Consider the following 21,834-nt stretch of genomic DNA (forward strand, 5'->3'; position numbering starts at 1 on the left):
CCCGAGTTTCATGCCTCAACCGTGTGCTAACGTGACAGGAATTAAAAGTACCAACCCAAAAGCATTACATGAAATGACCACCAGGGAAGGGGACAACTGCACAGCTGCAGCTGATCCAGGAAAGGCCACGGCAGCTAAAGAAAGATGTGAATCTTCCTCGAAGAGTTGCCTTAAGAGATCGCAAGCACTGCAAGAGAATAACTTGATTAAAAAGCACAGAAGCAACGAGGAAAGCCTTGACAGTGCTATGGCAAGTTAATTGCTGTAACTCTGGCTCAGAGCATAGTAATGGGGCCATCTATTCATTTCCAAAGTGATTTAGGAGCTGCGAGGAACCAGGCTAACACAATGAATAATACCAAATTGTATTATAGCCAAGATATTTTATAGATGGCATAATTAGATTATTCTGATAGAAAAAAATCGAAATAAAGGGGAAAAAATGCTCTCCAGCATCCAAGGCTCACCATAAGAAACTCCAAAGGAGAGATCTTCAACAAGAGATCCTTCCCCAGTGGTGGTCAACCCTTAAATGGAGTCTGGGAAAGGTGGAGCCAGACTCCACCCCTTCTGCTCACACAGGAGCATTGCCTTCGCCTGTGCTCCTATGGCTGACTCAGTGCTCACCTCAGGTGATCCATCAGTGGTTCAGGCCATGATTCAGCAGTTCCCATACAGGAGCCTAATGTGCTCTCATATTTTTACATTAACTGTAGAGAAGCCTCTCGGGCAGCTGAGTTTTGTTGCAGTGCTTGGTTTGGGTTTTTTTATGTAGAAAATATAACCATGGTATTTGCAAAGCATCAGGCAGAATATACAGGATACAACACAATGTAAATCTTCACAAAGCCAGCCTAGAATCAGGCTGTATTCTCTCATTTCCCCATCACATCTTTGTTCCTGAGAAGGTGTGTCAAAGAGTACACTGTCAAAAAGAAACAATTCCTGACACATTATTTCAAGACTCTTTCAATCTGTTTATGCAATGGTTCTAAAGTAGCTCCTGTTACTCATGTTTATGCAGGAATCTGCTTTTCTAATCAGTAACACAGGGCTATCACAGTACTTGAGTAGTTAATGTCAGGCCTTTTACAGCATTACAGCATCTGCTTTCTTTTTCCATACGTAGTTTATTTTAAAGGGAGAACCCACCGAGCACAAGAGACCACCTTCCAACAGCTCTCAAACCAATTGTGAAATGGACAGCTTCCAGGAAGAGAAACAGACCAGACCCCAAACACTAGATCAAAGCGTGGCAAACTCTTCTGACCAACACAAAAGAGAACACGCTCCAGAAAACGAGGACAGAACCAAAACAGGAATGGCGTTTGCCATTCCTGCTCGTGAGGTGAGCTTTGCCTGACACCACAGCATTTCTTGCTGTTAAGTGCAAAAGCACACACGGAACAATCTGCAAAAGAAACCAAACAGGAATAACTACACGAATACAGATTTGCCTTAGTTGGATTATTATAAAGCGTGCTTTAAAATAAAACAAACAGCTTAGCATAGGACTCCCCTGTAAGAGGAAACAAAATGATTTTCAGGCTTTGACTGGGATAGGTTCATAGGTTCATCAGGTTGGAAAGGACCTACAAGATCATCTAGTCCAACCATGGATGAAGATATCTAAGTAGATGGAAGCTATACTGAATTCTCATTCTGTCCCACACTGTTATTTATAAACATTTATTTCACCACGCTTCGATTCACAGTGGAACTGTGGTAAAACTCGCTGCTCCACAGTTCAGACTGACTGCTACAGCCAAATTGCAAATCACAAGCAGTTCTGTTGACAAAAGCAGAACACACAAACACCAAAGGATTGTCTTCTGGAATTTGCCACAGAAAAAAGACACAACGTAGGAATGAGGTGACACAACACTAAACCCAAATGTTTCCTCTTAAAAAAATTCCTCATGAGGATTTCTTTTGCCTAGTTGAACTGCACTGTGTTAACTGCACGTAGGTTTGCAGTTCCTCTCTGAGCACACTGTCAGGGGATGAGGCAAGGTGACTTGTGTGGATGAGGACAACCTCACTTTAGAGCACGGCTTTGATTAGACCACATGCAATTTCAGACAGCAGCCAGTATGGGCATGGAATGCTGAGACCTGGGGATGTGAGGGATGGAGAATAAGAAAGTGGCAAGGGGAATGCAACTGTGAAGAAAAGCTTATTTTCTTCTTACACCTATGGGGTAAAGGTACATTGTCTTCTTTTTCAGGCCTTTCTTCCATCTGGCTACCTTATTCCTATTACTCACTGCACTCACCACAGCAATAAGGCATGTCTTCTTAATAGAGAGAATACTGGGATGTGTTCACTGCAGCACCCTGGTACCTACAGCTCACCCACTGCAGGCGAGTACTAAATGAAATACATACGCATACACCTGGATTGAAGGACTGTGGGTCAGTTCATCCAACCAGAGTCATAAAATCGCAATGCAAGGTCTCTAGTTTCAATTTTCAGTCCTTCCATCGTTGTTTCTTTCTGTTTCAGGTTTCATTCCAATGACAGCATCTGAACAGACAGCAGTTAACATTCCAGCTTTTCAAATAACGTCCTTGAACATCACACTGACACCAACTTCTACAGCTACTGCACCCGTACTGAGCAACTCCTGTCTCAATTCTGGCAACATCAGCCCCGTCCCAAATCCAAGTTCTTCACTTCTGGACTTTGCACTGCTGCACGGAAGACTGATAGCTGCTGGTGTGCAAGTTCCCCCAAATCCCGTTCTGCAGCATATTCCAACCCCATTGAAGCCAGAAAGCATTAATCATAGCTCACAAAATGTGACCTTACAAGGAAAGGTAAGAAACAGTGGATTGCAACTGCTTCACCGTTGGTTGAGTGGGAATTAATGGTGCAGTAATTCCTGAAGAAGGTAGCAGTTTAAAATGAGCACTTTTCCTGTTCTTATTCATAACCCAGCACTGCCTCCCATAAGGGCAGGCAGGGAAGACTGGCGACAGCACGATAGAATTGAGAGGTTAGAAGGGAAGAAAATGTACTTTACTTGTTGAGAAAGTGGAGCCACCTGGAGGGGCTGGAGGAGGACCAGGTGTGAAGAGTCTTTGAGAGGATGCTGAATGATATCCAAAATGACATGCTCTTAACAGTCTACTTGTTGCCTCTTCTCCTAATTGACTCTCAGCTTCTATTTATATAGTACTGCACTGCCTACGGTTTGTTGGCATTAAACAAGGAGATAGGAGGAGGTTAGATAAATGAGTTTATTTCTATCAGAGTCGATACAGATGAATATGGATGCATAGCTTCAAAAAGAAGGACGCTCTTCTCCACAGGCAGCTGTTAGATTTCTACATTTCAGGAAGGAATGCGTTTGATACCACTCTGCAAAAACCTACAACTGACTTTTTTTCCTTCACTGAAAGTTCCCTTTCTCTTTCCCTTCAGCCCACTGTGCCAGAAGAACCCCTGGAGCCTGAGACGACAACAGAAAACTTCTTCCACAACCCAGGAGGACCAAAACCAGCATCTGCTCCATCCACAAACTCAGGTACTATTGACACAGTCTCCCAAGGAACCTCACACGTTCCACAAGGAAAACTGTAAGCGGCAGGGAACTGATGTCTGGGCACAGACTTGCTGACTGTGTCAACAGGCATCGTTACTGTCATGGTTTTATGATTTTTGGTACTGGTATTCCACATCGTAACATCATGTAGTGCATTTAGAGTTAAAGAGTTAATGCTCTAGCTCTGTTCTGGGTATACCTGACCGGGAATCGAACCCGGGTCGTGGCCGTGCAAGCACCGGCTCCTAACCATTACATCACAGCATTAACTCGGCAGCACATATACTAAAATTGGAACGATACAGAGAAGATTAGCATGGCCCCTGCGCAAGGATGACACGCAAATTCGTGAAGCGTTCCATATTTTTTTTTTAACTCTAAATGCACTACATGATGTTATGATGTGGAATACCAGTACCAAAAATCATAAAACCATGACAGTTACTGATAGCACACTGCATGCACGGTGAGCTGGGCTGTATCCTGGAACTGGCAAGACCACAACATTGGGACAGCCTGAATGCTTTAGAACTCAAACCAGCTTTGCTGAGAAAGTTAGGGCTGGATGTCTTTACAACAGGCTTACCTGAAGCATTGCAGCAGAGCTCTGCATCTTGTGTCTTCTGCTTCGCTTTTCTGCTATGCAAAGCAAGGTGAAAGTGTCTTTGTAAGGACAGGTACAGTCCATTGCTCAGTCCATGTGTTGCACAAAGGAAGTACTGTGAGCGTGCACATAGTTTATGTCTTTCTAAAAGGCCAGAGATAGAATTTCCTTTGTTCCTATGACCAGTGATCCTCTTCTGGTAAGTTAATTGAAAAAGTCTTTAAAACAAGCAAACAAAAAAATGTTAGCTTATATAAAACTTGAGAATTATTTACGCTGCAATGTAAAACGCGTTTGTTCAGATAAAAATTACATCCAACTCTCACTCTGACTTCATGTTTAATGAAATTAAATTACTGGTGTTGTGTCCTACATTGTATGCTGACTTTCTGCTGGCTTTCTGTTGGGGTTTTCCTTGCTCAGTGAAGGCTACATGTATTCTGAAGAAGGGGAAAACTATATTTAATCAGCAAGGGGCAGAAAGAACTGGTGCTTTCTCTCTGAACACGAGGTGCTGTCACATAGCGTGTATGAACTAGTGTGCCTGAGCTCAGCAGGAGGAGTCCCACCTCCGGATGACCCCACCCAAAGATGCTTCCCCGCTTTGCCTCGATAACCGCAACGCAGCAGGGATTACACACAACCCCAGGGAAGCAAGGAGGCATCCTTGGAGCTCACCTATCATGGTTTTATGATTTTTGGTACTGGTATTCCACATCATAACATCATGTAGTGCATTTAGAGTTAAAGAGTTAATGCTCCAGCTCCGTGGATCATCAATAGTTCCAGGTATACCTGTCTCAGAAGAGAAGAAGAACTCCATTCCCCAGAGGACTTTGCGATGCTTTGCGTTCTTACGTGTTTACGCTCAGAGGGAAAGATAAAAACTGTCTGCGGTCACGGGACACTCTCTTTCCTTTGGGATCGACTCAGCAGTGGGTGCTCGCTGCCGTCCGCCTTCAGCGTTAGCGTAAGGCCTTCGGTTTATCGGACACTCTCTCTTGCTCATTTTATTTGATTTATTAGCTTTAATTCCAATTATATTGTATTATATTGTGTTATTTTGCTTTCCGATATCTTATTTAGTAAATAAGCTTTCCTCCTCAGATCGTTGCCGCTGTTTTGTTTCTAGGCCCATCTCCCTTTTCCCTTTTCCCTTTCCCCCTTCCCTTTTCCTGGGGCGTGGGTCCGTGGGTCCCCCGCACCAATCGTCACGGAACCGGGCCGAACCTGCCCGTAAACCGTTGACATTTTTGGTGCCCAACGTGGGGCACGAACAGCTGCCTTAGCCGAGCAGAGACATACTTTTAGAGTGAATCTCTGTCTCTCGTTAGCAGGCTTATCTGTACTGCAGGTGCTGTACGGCAAAACAGGACCTTGAAGTCTGGGCGTACTGCCAGTTGTCCTGGGATATTTGTAAACTTTTTGGGTACTGCCAGCTAGTTTTAGAAAAGAAAAAAAAATGCTTTCTCTTTTTAAACTGGTCTTAAAGGGACTGCATTTCATCGGTTTTTCCCTTGTAATGCTCAGAACGTACTGGGACTTAATTAAGTTTGCCAGTCTGATCCATGGAGCTTGGTCTCTATATGATAAACTAAAAACACTGATGGACATACCTACCTGGCTTTTGTATCCTGGCCTCTCCTTTGAATTCATTATGCGTTTTCTGAATGCCCATCCAATGCTTGTTATGACTGTGGTATCAGTCTCCCTGAATGTACTTTTACTCAGTATTTGTATTTATAATATTTTGAGAAAACCCTCCCCAGAGCCAGAGAATACTGACTGGCAGGGAGTTTGGAGGGACTTAGGAGAGACTTTAGAGAAATGGGCATCACCGGTGTCATGGAACTTTTCTCCTGAACACCTGCAAGATCCTGAGAACTTAAGCAGATATTTGAGACAGGGATGTTGCGGCTCAAACAGATCTGAGGAGGCCCAAATTATTTGGGGTCTGGCTTATGCTTACCGGGCCTTATTCAATACTATCCCAGAGAGGCATAGAGTTTCTGAAATAGAGCGAGAGAGTCTCCGAGCCGAAAGGGACAGTCTCCTAATCCAGAAAGAGAGTCTTTTAACTGACAATCAGACTTTCCAGTCCAATCGAGACGCCCTCCAGACCGAGAAAAACACCCTCCAGACTGAGAGAGACACCCTCCAATCTGAGAGAGACACTCTCCAGTCTCAACAAGACGCCCTCCAATCTGAGAGAGACGCCCTCCAATCCGAGAGAGACGCCCTCCAGACTGAGAAAGACACCCTCCAGTCTCAACAAGAAGCCCTCCAGACCGAGAGAGGAGCCCTCCAACCTAAAAGAGACACCCTCCAGTTTGAGCGAGACACCCTCCTGTCTGAACGGTACTTCTTCAGAACTGAGCGAGGTACCTACCAGCCACAATAGCCCCTGTCCCCCAGCCAGGTGGGGGAAAGGAATAATAGAGTGTATTGGACTGTGTGGATTCGATGGCCTGGCACATCAAAACCACAAAAATATAAGGCAGTGGTGGACACTGGTGCACAGTGCACTCTAATGCCCTCGAGTCACCAAGGGACAGACTTAATCTATATTTCTGGGGTGACTGGGGGTTCCCAAGAGTTAACCATGTTGGAGGCTGAAATAAGCCTCACTGGTAAAGACTGGCAAAAACATCCTATTGTGACTGGCCCAGGGGCTCCATGTATACTTGGTATTGATTACCTTAAAAGGGGATATTTTAAGGATCCCAAAGGGTATCGATGGGCCTTTGGAATAGCTGCTGTGGACGCAGACAACGTTAAGCAGCTGTCTGCTTTGCCTGGCCTATCAGAAGATCCGTCTGTTGTGGGGTTGCTCCAAGTGGAGGAGCAACAGGTACCGATTGCTACAAAAACGGTGCACAGACGGCAGTACCGAACCAACAGGGATTCCTTGCTCCCCATTCATAACCTGATCCGTCAGCTAGAGAGCCAGGGAGTGATCAGCAAAACTCACTCACCTTTTAACAGCCCCATATGGCCGGTGCGTAAAGCCAGTGGAGAATGGAGGCTGACGGTAGATTACCGTGGCCTGAATGAAGTCACACCCCCACTGAGTGCTGCTGTGCCAGACATGCTACAACTCCAGTACGAACTGGAGTCAAAAGCAGCCAAGTGGTATGCCACCATTGACATTGCTAATGCCTTCTTCTCAATTCCTTTGGCCACAGAATGCAGGCCACAGTTTGCCTTCACCTGGAGGGGCGTTCAGTACACCTGGAACCGTTTGCCCCAGGGGTGGAAGCACAGCCCAACCATTTGTCATGGATTGGTCCAAACTGCATTGGAACAGGGCGGTGCTCCTGAGCACTTACAATACATTGATGATATCATTGTGTGGGGCAATACAGCAGGAGAAGTTTTTGAGAAAGGAGAGAGAATAATCCAGATCCTTCTGCAAACTGGCTTTGCTATCAAGCGAAGCAAAGTGAAAGGGCCTGCACAGGAAATTCAGTTCCTAGGTATAAAGTGGCAAGATGGACGTCGTCACATCCCTACAGATGTGATTAACAAAATCACTGCCATGTCTCCGCCCACAAGTAAGACAGAAACCCAAGCTTTTTTGGGTGTAGTGGGCTTTTGGAGAATGCATGTTCCAAACTACAGTCTCATTGTGAGCCCTCTCTATCGGGTGACACGGAAGAAGAATGATTTTGTGTGGGGCCCTGAGCAGCAGCAGGCTTTTGAGCAAATTAAGCAGGAGATAGCCCGTGCCGTGGCCCTGGGGCCAGTGCGGACGGGACAGGATGTAAAGAACATCCTCTACACTGCTGCTGGAAAGGAAGGTCCCACTTGGAGTTTGTGGCAAAGAGCTCCTGGAGAGACCCGAGGCCAACCCCTTGGATTCTGGAGTCGGGCGTACAGGGGGTCTGAGGAGCGCTACACTCCAACTGAGAAGGAGATCTTAGCCGCGTACGAGGGGGTTCGAGCTGCTTCCGAAGTAATCGGTACTGAAGCGCAGCTCCTTCTGGCACCTCGATTGCCAGTGCTGAACTGGATGTTCAAAGGAAAGGTTCCCTCTACCCATCATGCTACTGATGCCACTTGGAGTAAGTGGATTGCGCTGATTACACAGCGAGCTCGGATGGGGAACCTCAGTCATCCAGGAATCCTGGAGGTGATCATGGACTGGCCTGAAGGTAAAAAGTTTGGAACAACACCAGCAGAGGAGGTATCACGTGCCAAAGAGGCCCCACCATATAATGAACTACCAGACAATGAAAAGAGATACGCCCTGTTCACAGATGGATCCTGTCGCATTGTGGGTAAGCACCGCAGATGGAAGGCTGCTGTGTGGAGCCCCACACGAAGAGTTGCTGAGGCCACTGAAGGAAAAGGAGAATCAAGTCAATTTGCAGAGGTAAAGGCTGTCCAGCTGGCCTTAGATATTGCTGAACGAGAGAGGTGGCCAGTGCTTTATCTTTACACTGACTCATGGATGGTGGCAAATGCTTTATGGGGGTGGTTACAGCAATGGGAACAAAATGGTTGGCAACGGAGGGGTAAACCTATTTGGGCTGCTGAACTGTGGAGAGACATTGCTGCCCGAACAAAGAATATGGCTGTAAAGGTGCGCCATGTAGATGCTCATGTTCCTAAGAGCCAGGCAACTGAGGAACAACAAAATAACCACCAGGTAGATCGAGCTGCCAAAGTCAAGGTGGCTCAAGCAGACTTGGACTGGCAACACAAGAGTGAATTATTTTTAGCTCGATGGGCCCATGAGACCTCTGGCCATCAAGGAAGAGATGCAACATATAAATGGGCTAGAGACCGAGGGGTGGACTTAACTATGGATGCTATTGCACAAGTAATCCATGACTGTGATACATGCGCCACAATTAAACAAGCCAAGAGAATGAAACCTCTTTGGGGGGAAGGGCGATGGCAAAAGTATAAATATGGGGAGGCGTGGCAGGTTGATTATATCACCTTGCCACGATCTCGCAGTGGTAAGCGTTATGTGCTCACCATGGTGGAAGCAACCACTGGGTGGCTTGAAACATACGCAGTACCCCATGCTACCGCCCGAAACACCATCTTAGGGCTCGAGAAACAAGTCTTATGGCGACATGGCACTCCAGAAAGAATTGAGTCCGATAATGGAACTCATTTCAAAAATTCTCTTGTAAATACTTGGGCCAAAGATCATGGTATTGAATGGATTTATCATATCCCCTATCACGCACCAGCTTCTGGTAAAATTGAAAGGTACAATGGGTTGTTAAAAACCACATTGAAAGCAATGGGTGGCGGAACATTTAAACACTGGGAGAAGCATTTGGCAGAAGCCACCTGGTTGGTCAACACTCGAGGGTCCATCAATCGTGATGGTCCTGCCCAATCCAGATCTCTACCTACTGTAGAGGGAGATAAGGTCCCTGTAGTACATGTAAAGAACATGTTGGGAAAAGCAGTTTGGGTCCTTCCAGCTTCTGGAAAGGGTAAACCTCTCCGTGGAACTGTTTTTGCTCAGGGACCTGGGTCCACTTGGTGGGTGATGCAGAAGAATGGGGATGTTCAGTGTGTACCACAAGGGAATTTGATGTTGGGCGAGTGCGGTCGTTAATTCCATGTATATACATATATATGTTGTGTGTATTTAATGCATGTTAATCATTGTTCTTCTATACGTATATATCAAACATGATGTAGTGATGTGGAATAAGGGGTGGAATATCATGGTTTTATGATTTTTGGTACTGGTATTCCACATCATAACATCATGTAGTGCATTTAGAGTTAAAGAGTTAATGCTCCAGCTCCGTGGATCATCAATAGTTCCAGGTATACCTGTCTCAGAAGAGAAGAAGAACTCCATTCCCCAGAGGACTTTGCGATGCTTTGCGTTCTTACGTGTTTACGCTCAGAGGGAAAGATAAAAACTGTCTGCGGTCACGGGACACTCTCTTTCCTTTGGGATCGACTCAGCAGTGGGTGCTCGCTGCCGTCCGCCTTCAGCGTTAGCGTAAGGCCTTCGGTTTATCGGACACTCTCTCTTGCTCATTTTATTTGATTTATTAGCTTTAATTCCAATTATATTGTATTATATTGTGTTATTTTGCTTTCCGATATCTTATTTAGTAAATAAGCTTTCCTCCTCAGATCGTTGCCGCTGTTTTGTTTCTAGGCCCATCTCCCTTTTCCCTTTTCCCTTTCCCCCTTCCCTTTTCCTGGGGCGTGGGTCCGTGGGTCCCCCGCACCAATCGTCACGGAACCGGGCCGAACCTGCCCGTAAACCGTTGACATCACCGTTGCGAAGGGCTCAGTGCAGCATCACACAAAGACATCCATAAACATTTATAAGCACTTTGGTAAGCAATTCTGGCAACGTCACTATGACAGAAGCCTCATTGGAGGATTCTTACATTTCACATCCACCAGCGACCACAGCGCTTTCATCATTATTTAGGACCTATTAGGCTGCACTCAGGAATGCGCCATAGGTGTCATCTGAGGGGCTGCATTGTTGTCCACCTACTCACAAGTGGACACAAGGGCACAAAATGCCAGGCTTTTATCAGCAGCTATTTCAGCTTGGCGATAGCAATGGCACTGCTCAGATCCCCTAAGCCCTCTCTCTTTCCCCTCCCCTCCCTGCTCATAGGGCCGGCAGCAGCAGCCCCTGCATTTAAAGAGCGCAGGAATCCCTCCAGTTCAAATCCTTTGAGGCGTATGAGAAGAGATTTATATCGCCATGATATCACACTGTAGGACTCCTTTCTAAAAGTGAATGTCTTGGTTATTTCAAGGAGTAAAAGCCAGAGGAAGTGGGCTTTAAGAACTTGGAATCATTATCTCTGAAAGAAATTTCCTCTGCTGTACCAAAGACAGATGCTCTGCAGCTGCGCTGATATCAAGGTACAGAACACCAAATCTAAACTTGTGATGAAATAACCATGATGCTTTTCCGCATGTTTAGGGATCAAACAAATAGCCAAGAAAACCCAATAAAGGAATGAAGAAAAAGCCCAAGCAAAGATGCCACAAACCTCCTTTGGGATTAAAGCAAGCATGTGTAATGGGAGCCCGAAGGGTAATGCATTCAGAAAGCTCTAAGTGCCTGAAAATTAAGGCTGAGAATGAAAGCACCTCTTCAGCCATAACTCCAGTGTCAGTGACATACAGCTATCATCTTTTCTCCTATTTTCCAACTATTATCTAAGCGCTACTTGTCAGTTAAAATGGAACAGAGCAAGAATTTTCAGTGGCCTGGAAATCTTTTGTTGCCTCATTTCATATGCATATAGGAGCGCTAAGAACAAAATTACCATTTTGTCATTGTGTTTAACTGACCTTTGGTTTACTGCTGCTGTGACAACCTTTTAAAGAGAGACACTGTGAAATGAAATGATACTTCAGCACTCTAATAGACTGAAAGTGTCTTCTTTTCTTTTTTCCTTTGAACCAGAATTTAACACCAGAAAGCTTAAAGCCCAGATCTATGATAAAAGAGAGAGAAGCATATTGGTTAGCAAGCACATGAAGGGATCCTGGTTCAAACCTTCCTCATCATTTGAGGGCTGACAGATTAGATGTAGCTGTCCGGAGTCACAGCGTGCCTTTGCTTTACACGTCTTCCTATTGGTAGCAGAAAAAATATTCTGCTTTTGCTTAAGTGTTTTACTGAAGAAAAGTATTGCAATGGGAAAAGCTATGCACAATGTGCTCCCTGTCCACAGTCTGACATTCTTTCATCGCAGAGCTCCTTTGAGAATATTCACACTGGTGTTTGTTCCACTGTTTAAAGAATGAAATAGTAACCAGAGAAAGGAAGAAAGCAGAATATATCCGTAAGTTAGCAATCAGCTAAGCCTCCTGACTCAATTACTTCATAACCGGAAATGGACAAGGCTCCAGACTCAAGGTAGGCTATGGATTTGAGTGGAGTGCCTGAATTTTGAACTGACTGACAAAGCAGAGAAGGAGCACAAGTCTGGATTTGGATTCACTGTATTGGAGACTTCCTCCTAAAATGAGGAGACTCAGGCTGCAAGTTCTAATGTTTACAATATTTTATTGTCCTTAGAAAGTATTGAGGCAGCTGATAAATATATATATTTATGAGCTAGCTGTAAATGGTGGCTGGGGCTAATTTTGTACCAAGTTGCCATACTCAGGCTGTTGTACCTGGGGGATGAGATGCAGCTCAGCTCCACTCTGCCCTCTCTTCATTCTCCCCCTCTTCTCACATGTTGGCATATGAGCTGCTGAAGCTCATTTTCCTGATTCAGAAGGGCTGTGCCCACTCAGTTGTTCTCATTTCATTTTTCCAGCTATTATACAAACACCTTATTAACACCAAACCATCTATTATCTTTTCCAATAATTATTTAGTTTTCCATCTAGCATTGAAGAACCTACTGTGCAAGAACTAGGATCTCACTTAATGCCACTTCTCATTGTTTTTCACAGGACTAGTCAGCTCATTCTCCTCTTCCTCCCGCTCCCTACACCCGCAGAGATGATGAATTCCCACATGGAAGGACATCTTCAGCCCCCGTTTAGTGTGACCTGGTGTTATGGTTTTATGATTTTGGTACTGGTATTCCACATCATAACATCATGCAGTGCATTTGGAGTTAAGGAGTTAATATTCCAGCTCCGTGGACCATCGATAGTTCCAGGTATGCCTGTCTCAGAAGAGAAGAACTCCATTCCCCAGAGGACTTTGCGATGCTTTGCGTTCTTACGTGTTTACGCTCAGAGGGAAAGATAAAAACTGTCTGCAGTCACGGGACTCTCTCTTCCCTTCGGGACCGAGCTCGGCAGTGGGTGTTTGTTGCAGCCGTCCGCCTTCAGCGTTAGCGTAAGGCCTTCGGTTTATCGGACACTCTCTCTCTTGCTCATTTTATTTGATTCATTTGCCTCAATTCCAATTATATTATATTGTGTTATTTTCCTTTCTGATATCTTATTTAGTAAATTAGCTTTCCTCCTCAGATCGTTGCCGCTGTTCTGTTCCTGGGCCCATCTCCCTTCTCCTTTTTCCCTTTCCCCCTTCCCCTTCCCCGGGGTGTGGGCCCGTGGGTCCCCTGCCTCAATTGTCACGGTACCGGGTCAAACTGTCCCGCAAACCGCTGACACCTGGCCTGGTTCTCGTTTAACCAAAAGCAGCAAAATGAAGAAGTGATGCTCAGGACCCAGACTGCTCACATCGCAGAGCGTTTCTGAACTCTCTACTCTGAGATGAGCAGACAGTAAAGTGCTTTGCTCACTCACAAGGCGAGCACTCCAACTGCAGTCACGCATCCCTGCACTCGGCACTGCCTTCTGGTTCCTCAATTTCACACTTTGCTAGAAGCACAGAGCAGCAGCGAGTTTCAATTACTCACATCTAAAACACTTATCAATACTGGCGAGCCTCAACTGCGACATTTGGAGCTCTGCTTCTGACACAGAGGCTGCATCCTTTTGAATTTGTTACCGCTGCCTGGTTATTGCTATTTTGACCACCACTTCTCCATCCTAAAGAGATATGTTAAGGGAGGAACATGGCAACCGACACATCGTTTACTACAAATAACACAAGCAGTAGCTTTCCTCAGCAAAGGAAAGAAACGTTTTTCCCTTTAACCTTAGAAGAAACGAAACGCATCCCCTGCTGCCCTAAGTAATGGCAGAAAGGACCCTTTGAAAATACTAAGAGCTCGCTGTGTTTATTCACACCCACAGAAATCACATTCGTTTGACACGTGCACGAATGGATTAACAACCACAAATGGCGAGCGACTCGGTAAACTTCAACTCTGCAGAGTGAACTCATTTTTTGGCCTGTCAGCTCTGTTAGCATCACATGCATTGCCTGAGAAAACGGGAGATCATCTGAGGGAGCACAGTCATACAAGGAATCACTCCAGCAGCTCCTGAGCTGCAATAGCAGCAGTAACATGGACCAACCTCAGCCCCGCAACCTTTTCTACATCAACACACGCACTTACAGTCACGGTCCAACTCGCTCCCTGCTTGCATCCAGAAGCAGCTCACAACCAGGAACACTCGGGGCCTTTTTTCTTATTTGATAGCATCAAGGACGGCTCAGCTCCAAATCTTTCCTCAATTCTTTTCCTCTAATATGAAGAAATGACTTTTAGTAACGTATATACTGTCAGCAGAGACCCAAGGACTGTGCATATGATCACGTTCGCGGGCTTCTTGCAGTTATGGCTCCTATTACATATAAAGCAGATATGCTCGCCTCAGGTGCAGCAAGGCGGGAACGGGGCCGCCCCGTGCGCCGCAGCCGTTGGGGCGGACGGCGGGAGAGGCACGCGCCGCCGGCCCACCAACCCGCCGCTCTGATTGGCCGAGCGGTGCGCGAGGCCGCCAGCTGATCGGTCGGGCCCGCCCCAACCGGAGGCTCCGCGCTCTCGGTTCAAACGTCCGTGCGGAGCTGCAGAGACCGCCTCAGAGCATCTCAGATGAGTTCCGCCCGTCGACGGGGCGGGGCGGTCCCCCGCTGCCGAGATGGGCTCCGGAAACAAGGTACCGCGGCCGAGGCCCCTCCTCCCCGGCGCCGTAACGCTCGCTCGGCCCCGTCCCTCCCGTCTCCCCGCTTCTCTCCGCAGGAGAACCGTCCCGACGCGCCGCTGCGGACTCCCCCGAAGCAGGCGGGCTGCTGTCAGCCGCTCGCCACGCCCCCCAAGCCCGGGGCGGCCCTTCCCGCCGAGCCCTGGACGCCCACCGCTAACCTGAAGCTGCTGATCAGAGCCGCCAGCCTCGAGATCCGCTGCCGCGAGCGGAGCCGGTCTCAGGTACCCGTGGGCCGTTTGCTTTGCCTCTCGGCAGCGGGCCATGCGAGGCCGTCCCTCGCAGCCCTCCCGCCGGCAGGAAAGCTCTCGTCTCGCTCTGCGTAGGAGCACTCACCGGGAGACGAGCGAGGAAGGGCTCCGACGACGCGCAGGGAGAAGAGCCTGGGATCCCTGTGCCGCAGATTCCTGGCTCGGTACCCCGATTACCCCAGCGCTGAGGAGAACTACTGCATTTGCCTCGATGAAGTAGCTGAGGAGCTCAGTAAGTTGGTGGATGTGCTATTGCACGAGCCCATCGAGCACCCTGACATCGTGCCATACTCTGTCGCAGCCGGAACACTTAAACCCTCCACCTCCTCACTCCTCCCACAGTTCTTTTAAACCAGCTTCTCCAGCGTGCTGAACTTAGCAAATAAACTTAACATTTGTGGAGAGCACAAGTAAACCTGTTGGTTTGTAGGGTTTTTTTTTGACATGGAAATGATGGCTTAGAGTCCAAATCGCTAACACAAAGCTGAAGCTTTCCTGCTGTCAGAATGGTGAAATTCCAATATTCTGCTGTTTTATGAAGCCCATCATAGTTACGAACCACACTGCTGTAACGGTGTTTGAATTGTTACAGCAAACTGTAGGAGAGCACCTAAAAGACAATTATAAAGCAATTGTGGAGCAGGAGTTTCCAAGAACGTTTCGTTTCTGCCTTTCATTTCTGCAGAGTGTGAACGCAGACGTATCTATGACATTGTGCATGTGTTGGAGAGCCTGCACATGCTGAGCCGCCTTGCCCAAAACAAATACATCTGGCACGGGAGGCATAACCTTGCCAAAACCCTGCAGACCTTGAAGAAAGCTGGAGAAGAGAACAAATACATGCTCCTAATTGAGACGATCAAGAAAAGAGAGTACAAGGATGAGTTTGATTTGGATGGGAAAAGAAGTGAAGAAGTGGTAAGATCTTTCAGCACCAGTGAGCAAACAGAAATGTGTTCCGTGGAGCACCCAGGAATGGAGTTCCGTGCTGGTAAGGTTTCCCTGTAACGCCAAGAACAACATGCACTCATGATGATGAATATCTATAACAAATAGATAAATCACAGGGTAGGTGATAGGAGAGATGCATGGGAATATATCACAGTTTTATAGTCAGATGTGGCATCCACCTGATTTCCCAATGCTAGCTGTGTAGAAACTCAATTCTGGGCTCAGTGCTGGCCCTGCCTAGTTGTTGTGTTGTTTGCTCTCATCCTTGTTGCTGACAAATTTCTACAGCGTTATACAAATGTTTGTGGCTGGCATGTCACTTGATGCTTTAATCCTCTTTTCCTGTCTGCTGCAGCCTCTGTAAATAGCAAGAAAGACAAATCTCTGCGACTGATGAGTCAGAAATTTGTGATGCTGTTTCTTGTATCAACCCCACAAATAATAAGCCTTGAAGTCGCTGCTGAAATCTTAATTGTAGATCAGTTGGAAGTCTCTGATAAAAGCAAGTTTAAAAGTAAGTAAAAGGCTGCTGTTCCCATCTGCTTCTTGATCCTTCTCTAAAATCAAGTGTGAGCTAAATGAGCAAATCTGGTACAAGGCTGCAGTGTGAAGTGCTGTCACCTTCACCTTGCAGTGTTGGAACCTCCAAAGCAACGATCGATGGAAGCCTAAAGAAATACTGTCCAAGTCCTTAAAGATTAAGCACATGAGGAAGCGAAACCCAATGCTGTAACTGCCAATTGTTTCTTCATTATTTTACCCTTCTTTCAGTTCCCTGTGCATTTCCTCCCCATTCATATGTAAAGGTGCTTCGAGGTCTAGGCTTGGGTGTTCTAATAGTTGAGAACATGTGCTTGCTCTTGAGGGATCAACAATTCATCTCGCGTTTCCTTCTTAATTATACTTTTCTTTGGTTCTCAAGCTCACCTTTTATTTTTTATTCTTTTCTTTTGCATGAAATAGTACAAATGCAACAAAAAAGCTGTCATGTCTGTGATGTTAAGTCATAACACACCAAAACAGTTCTCGTAAATGAAGACTTGTCCTTTCAACCGCTAAAAATACACCACAGCTTTTGTAATCAGATCAGTTGTAGCTCGTTATTAAAAATTGCTCTGCTTTACATGCATTTGTTTCAGCCAAAATCAGGAGGGTTTACGACATAGCAAATGTTCTCAGCAGCCTTCAGCTTATCAAGAAGCTTTACATCACAGAGGAGAGAGGCAGAAAACCAGCATTTATATGGACAGGACCTGAAGTCACACCAAACACCCAGGGTACATATGTGTCACTTTCTTTTGTTTTGCTGATGGCTGTGACTCCTCTGTTTTCACTCCCAGAAAGCTGTGAACCGAAATACCGAGTAAAAGCAGCACCAAGTCCTCCACACGCACCTCACTGCACTTGGTTCTCAGCAGCACAGCAATTCTTGGAGTAGCACATATGAGCCACACAGTATAGAGCCACACAGAATATGTTCTTATTCTGAGACTCCCATTTCCATTTCTACCACTGCTGATGCTTCAGTAGTTATAAGCCAGGCTCAAGTAATTGCTTTTAATTACTGCATATGTGACTACATATATATCATACAGACCCTTCTGTTTGTTCTGCCTTCTAACTACAAAGCTTGAAACAACACCTGCAGCCTGCAGCTCACATATTTCAGAATCCACCGCCACCGTACAGCAATGTGCCAAAAATCTTTTTCCTTCAAGAGGAAAGCAACACTTCACTCGGCATCTATCCGTGATAAAGTTACTTAAAAGTACAGAAAGCGACAGAAGGAAGATCCAATCTGCTCCAACCAGTCCACTTAAAATAAGCACAAGTACATAGCTGCAAACTGTATCTGTCCATCTCTTTCTAGTCATGTTTTTCTCTTGTATGTGTAGTCTTGTATTAGACATGCAGGCTGGCCACCCTACGAAAGAAGATGTGGATGGGTCGATACGCCTCTTTACAACAACTACATTTGAAAATAAGAAAGCAACAAGATGGGGGGAAATGAAATGTATGTCGTCTGTAAATCTTGAGGCCTTAAAAGAATAATAGCAAAAACAAATCTAAATTAATCTGTATTCAAAGAAGAAGCTCTGCAATTAGTGGCAATAACGGTAGAAATAACACAGTCTGAAGGTAGTATTTCACTTAAACGTTTTGAGACATTATCAGTTATGTTCCTTTTTTGTTTTCTCCCTTGAAGCAGGTACAGATGAAAATGTATCAGTGCTCAGCTTGCAGCAGTCCCTTGGCATCAGCTGGAAGGACCACCAAAGTAAGTTTGCACATGTTGTGTTTGGAAGCTTTTGGTCACTGGCTGTTAAGTTTAATCTATACTTATTTGGAGTTGGGCAGTGATCTGCAAAAACCCTGTCACCTCTGACTGTACGCTATTTTTTCCACTTAGAGTTTTCTGTTCAGAAAAACACAGATAGAACTGGAAATCTGGGATATTAGAAGTAAAAAATCCCAGCCAGGTGAAATACATCAAAAAGATCAGAATAAGCACAACAGAAAAGACATCCTACAACATTTTTGGAGATATTTGTTGAATTGGACAACGGTTTTCCAGTGTATCAGCATTTGAAATGCAATAACACAGCAGTTTAATTCTACTATCTAAAAAGGCTCAAAAGATGGGACACTGGAGAGTATTAAATGAAGTTACAAGACAGGGAAATATATTGAGTTAGATGTATTATTCTAGAAAAGCTATTGTGAAACGATAAACGTCAAGCTGAATCCTTCATGCTAGCAAAATCAAGCCCAGAAAATTTAACTAGTTGTAGCATAATTATTCTTCTCTATAAAAGCATTGGCATCTTGCCATTTGGATGAATACAGAACTTCCTTCAATTTTACATTTTTGCTAATACAGCTGCTATTAAAAATGAATAAGCAATTAAAAGAATAGAGTTGTCCTTATCTTATGTTGTGAATTAATGAAAAATCCTAGGCTCTGTGACTGAATACAGTTTAACCAGTATTATCCAGACACAGTTTTAAGAAGGAATTTGACTCATATTTCAGCCTGGAGTGGAGAGAGCTCAGGGGAGACCTGAGAGTGGCCTTTTAGAATCCAAAGTGGAGCCATAACAAACAAGGGGAAACAATTTTGTCAACTGGAAACCCATTGTATGTGCATACTAGCAAGTCCATTGTTGTTATGCTTTCATCTTGTTCAGGAATTTTATCTAACGGCTTGTATTAATTCTAATGTATTTATTCTAATGGCTTGTATTATTGTAATAATTTATATTAAAGCAGAAGTGAAATTATGCTAATAACACTGACTTTGCATGCCATCCCAAACGCTGTAAATTACTGTGTGTGTACAGTTTCAGGAAGTAAAGCTGTGCCAACTGACATGCAGAGTCTTAGAGAAAAAAATGATTTTGCCATTTCAGATGGTGACTCAAGATTGCAAAGCTCTTACATAAGTAAAAACAGCACTACAAATACAGTTTATCAGTGGCCCAGGAACAGCACCAAAGAGGTCAAACAGAAAAGGATAAAGAGTTAACAAGAAAGTGATAACTTAAGTTTCAGCTGTTTCTAAGTCTGCATAATGCCTCTCTGTTTATGTGGCAGGTCCCGTACTGGGAAGCTATGAAGATTTTTAATGAAAGAACAGTGATAATTATTCCCTTAACGAAAGACAAACACGGATTTTAAATACAAGTAACAAGCGTAGGTACCGTAAGAGTAACAGAAGAAAATACCTTGAGAATTACTACTGGCAATTCCCATTTCATGAGCTCAAAATAAAGACAATTAAGAAAATTGCTGTTTACAGAGTCACATCTACTTATGTTTTCCATGTAGGCTGAGATAATAGGAATGGCAATACTATCAGAGCAGCCTTGATTCAGTGAAAGTTGTGACACACAAAGCCTTAGGTATTTCAGAGCATGGTTGCAGAAGTAGTAAGTCAACAAGCTTAGACCTATTTTCCACTTGACTTCCCCACCCTTACCAAGCTGTCAGCTTCTGCACATTATGCCCACTTCTGCAGTCTTTACTGTCAAATCCAAAGTAATAGAAGAGTTTTCTAATGTAGTAGTTTTTAACGTAAATAATGTAAATAACTTCCTTGCATGTCAAACCAGGCACACTCCAAAAAGCTGTTAAAACCATTAAAACACAGCATAGTGTTACAAGGTACTTTGCAAATCTTTGTTCCTTGTCTAGCCTAGAACTCCAAAAACATTTAGAATAATAAAAGTTTTCAAGAACCATAAGGATTCAATGAACATACACTGGTGGCAACCTTGATAATGGCTATTTCTAAACAGTTGTGTTCCTTGAAGACCTATAGGTGTTCTTTTTTTAACAGCACTAAGAAAACTTTTTTTAAAGCTTCAGTCAAGAAACAAATATTCTACCATCAGAGAACGCAATTTTCACTATTTTTTCTCATAGAATAAACTTTCATGAGAAGTGGTCAAACTTCTCATGACTAAGCTTCCATCTCTTTCTGCTACGCCTTCTGATATTAACTATGTAATGTCACAATGCTGATCTCAGATTTTAGCATAGGCATACGCTGCAAGAGCACAGCCATGTTAAACTTTTCCATCAGATCTTTCTGCTGATTCAATCTTATCAAAGACTACATTTTGATGGCTATTTATTGTGCGACTCTAAGTAAGATTTGACTTTTTCTTATTAGAGTCTAAGTTTGAAGAAGGAATAACCAACCAAGGGACTTGAAACTTCTTGATGTCACATATCGGCAGGACACTGATACAGCAAAACTATTAGCTGCTGGAGTCATTTGAATTAATACAACCCCAAATTCAGTTCCCTGAATCATATCCTTACTTTGTTTTGTTTTTGGAGCAAAATAATCAGTTTGACTCAAACATTCCAAAACTTGATTTGATATAAACTGCTCTTCCAAAATGCAGTTGGATAGATGGTATTGCATCCGAACCATTTGTCCATTTTTTCCATGTGCAAGAACTGAATTTTTAAGGACTGATTCAAAAAGTTTGTTACAGATGTCAGTTTATTGAAGATGTCACTTAATTACATCTTCCCCCACTTCATCTGAGTCTCAGTCTTTCATCCAGTGGTCATAGACATATGAAAAAAACTATAAAACACAGATTACTCCTCAGGAGTTGTTCATCACAATATGTGACGTGGTCTTTTCAGAAGCAGGAACAAGTATCTGTCGGGATCTGTTGGGAAATGGCTGCAGGAGCAGGTAAGTCACGGTGATATGTACGAGCACAGTTTGCACTGCAGCACAGACTGTATGCTCATGGAAAGGTATTAGATGTTGATAGGAGGTCATGATGCTCCTGGGCCAAGTGACAAACAACTCAAAGCGGACATGAACTGCTTCAGCTGAGCAACCCAAGCTGCCAAGACATCTATGGGAAACTTCTGTGATTATGTTATTCACCACCAGTTTCATAGCCCTAAATGTCTGTGCTCCTCAGTGTTCCATTGATTTCCAGTGTCCTACAGACATACAATATTCCTCAGGCTCCTTTCACTCATCTTTACTTTTTTTCTCTAAAAAATCTGGGTATGATTGCACAAGAAAGACTGGAAAAAAATTATTTGTATTTCACACACAGAGACCTCTAAAGCTTCTTTCTTTTTTGCTGTTTTTAGGATATCAGCTTTCATGTCAGCAAGGTGGTCAGGTTAGCTTAAACCATTACGCTCAACAGTTGTACAGAAAAATAGGAATTTTCTCTGTTACGGAACTTTAGAATTCTCCATTAAACACAGTCAAGCTAAACATCTCAGCTGCTTTTTTAGTTAATGGAAGAAGATGGGACTCCCCAGAGGGTAATTCAACCTATTGGTAGGCTTCTAGCCTGCTCACTCCCTTCACAACAGGGTGAAATAAACAGGATGACTCGTTGCCTCTACTGCTGTTTAATCTTGCATGGATTGCAGGAGCACCCTTGCTG

At 44.5% G+C, this 21,834-nt stretch overlaps 1 non-coding gene across 1 annotated transcript; it reads left to right on the forward strand.

Annotated features, from left to right (window-relative positions):
* Positions 1 to 3,809: 3,809 nt before the first annotated feature.
* Positions 3,810 to 3,915, forward strand: LOC136044020 (U6 spliceosomal RNA). The gene has a single exon (XR_010621772.1). It is a non-coding gene; the product is annotated as a U6 spliceosomal RNA (small nuclear RNA).
* The last annotated feature ends 17,919 nt before the right edge of the window (positions 3,916 to 21,834 follow it).

The sequence above is a fragment of the Cyrtonyx montezumae genome, unplaced genomic scaffold (assembly GCF_038088225.1).
Source record: "Cyrtonyx montezumae isolate F1298 unplaced genomic scaffold, pur_monq_1.0 scaffold_10, whole genome shotgun sequence".
NCBI classification, from domain to species: Eukaryota; Metazoa; Chordata; class Aves; order Galliformes; family Odontophoridae; genus Cyrtonyx; species Cyrtonyx montezumae.